Below are 2,636 nucleotides of genomic sequence, written 5' to 3'. Positions count from 1 at the left end.
GTCTTAAACTTTTTGTTATTGTTATTATTATTAGGTTATTATTGTTGTTATTATACTAATATCATTAACTGTTTTAGATTATTTTATTTTGTAATATGTACTACGATAATTATAAGTATGGAGTTTAAACAATGGCATACTTATATTTCTCTGTACTAATATCATTAACTGTTTTAGATTATTTTATATGTAATATTCAATATCATTGAGGTTCTAATGGCATAAAAATCAATTGTTCTTTTCCTTTGAGGATAATTTCTCATTCACTTTTAATTATATGTAATTATAAACGATAGGAGTAGTAGTTGAACAGTTTGACCTCTTCTTACGAACCTTTCATTCTAAAAGACTTGAGCAATTGACTGGCTATATAATAATTGTGTTCAATAATTGCATGAAAGAGCCTATTCTTTGGTATATGGCACATGGTAACCAAAATTTAATATTTATTTAAAAGAATTAGCACCTAATAATCAAAAGCGTTTTTCTTAAAAATAGCAAATAATATTTAGCAACCGCTCCCCCCCCCCCCCCCAAAACCAACCAACACACACACACACTCTCCTAACGTTTCAACCAAAAAATATTTAATTAGCACCCCCTCTCTACTTAAAATTAGAAAAAAGTATTTAGCATCCACTCTCTCTCCTAAAGATTTCTTCATCGATGTCGTGTTGCAGTGTCAATTTTTCTTCATTTTTTGTGGTCTTTATCGATTTCGTTGTTGGGTTGGAATATTTATTTATTTTTCGAGTTTTCTGTTCGATTGCATTGGATGTATCATTTTCAAAAAAAAAAAAAAAAAAAAAAAAACACAGAGAGAGCTCATAATGATTAAGAACAGTTTGAAAACTTCATTATTGAAGTTTGAGGGTTAAAACAAATTCGGAAAGTGTTGTTAAATGGAACGGGTGTGATTGAGATAGTTTTGTAGCATCTTTGGGAATTCTGAAATTTGAGATAATTCGGAGAAGATTGGTGTGTTTTGGTCAGATCTTGGTGGTTATGACGGTTTTAAATCGGTGTATAGCTCTATGTATATTTGAGTACATTCACATGTATATCAATGACATTACATTTATAAAATTTCAAACATATTTTTTTATCGATGTAATTTATAAATGTTTCTTTAATTTTTTCATATAATATCATATATATCTTTGCATGTCATGAAAATCTATGTAACAGAAGAAATTCATATTTATACATTAATATATAGAGAGAATATAATTTAATTATTTTTTCTTTAATCTCCACTCCCCACCCCGCTCAAGAAGTAAGACCTTATAAATTCGTTTCAGCATGAGATATTTAAACTTTGCAATTTCATTAAGTCCTAATAACCCCTCTAAACAACTTTGAACTGATATAATTACCTTCTTTTTCGACCAACTCCAATTTTAATAAAGAAGGTGTTAACCACGCACCAATCCTTGCTTGACACACGTTATTTTAATTAAAACTACATTTTTTTATTTTTCGTTTTGCTTATAACTTCTCTATTCCCCTTCCCCCCCCCCCCCCCTTCATGCACATATTCTCCTTCTCCACCTAACCCCTCCCTGTCCCCTTTAAACATGATATTAATTACCTTTTTCTTTCCAATTTTTTTATTTTTTACGTAAAGTATACTTTTTACAAAAATGCCCGTTGTCCCCACATGTCTTTGCTTACTAACCATTCAAATCGTCCTATTTAATTTGAGGAGATTCGTTAGTCATTGGATCAAAAATAGCACACATTGCTTAATCAAGGTCAAAATGTTTAGTTGGATATCACATTGACTAAACCGCAATAATGCGATAACTCAAGGACTAAAAACGTCGTTTTCCTTGTTTTTTCTTTCTTCTTCTTCTTTATTCTAACCTGCTTCCCCTCTCATTGACACACACAGAGACCAAGCGTTTCAAACTTTTATCTATATTGCTTCCCAGACTTTGTTGACTTGTTGATAACAAAAACTAGTTCTTTTCTCTTTTTTCTGAGCAAATTCAAGTTTCGAACATATCATTAATTAACTTATCTCATTTTCATAGAACTTCAGCATAATTAAAAATAAAGGTTTCAAAAGAATCAATGAGTTTCCCATAATTTATAAGGGGCTGGGTTGAAGATTGAAATAAAAAAGCTAGATTCTGCCTCCATTGTTCTTCAAATCTAATGGGCTTTGCAAAATTGTTCGAATTGTAAGGGAATCTTTTGAATAAAATTTTGGAGTTGAAGTGGTAGTTTGAAGAAGAACGAAAAGGAAAAAAAGAATAAGGAAAAAAATTAAAATAAAGAAAGTAGAAAAATACATTTTATAAAGAACTTATACATAAAAAAACATTATAATCGTTTTTTTGGGTTGCTCACACTCTTAAAGAGAGTGTATGCGCTCTGTATGCCAGGTGGCCAAAAAGGAGGTAATAATACCAGTTTAAAGTTGTTTAGGGGGGGTAATAGAACTCCCACAAAGTTTAAGTGTCTCATTGAAACAAATGTCTTTTTCTTCGCTTCAGGGTGTATATATATATATATATATATATATATATATATATATATATATATATATATATTAGTACCTACGAATATATATATGGCCGGGGTTTCGGATCGGCCGGAAACCCGAGATCACACCCCGGGGGATTTTCTCT

Source organism: Lycium ferocissimum, chromosome 3 (genome assembly GCF_029784015.1).
Source record: "Lycium ferocissimum isolate CSIRO_LF1 chromosome 3, AGI_CSIRO_Lferr_CH_V1, whole genome shotgun sequence".
Lineage (NCBI taxonomy): Eukaryota > Viridiplantae > Streptophyta > Magnoliopsida > Solanales > Solanaceae > Lycium > Lycium ferocissimum.
This window is presented reverse-complemented; position numbering follows the sequence as displayed.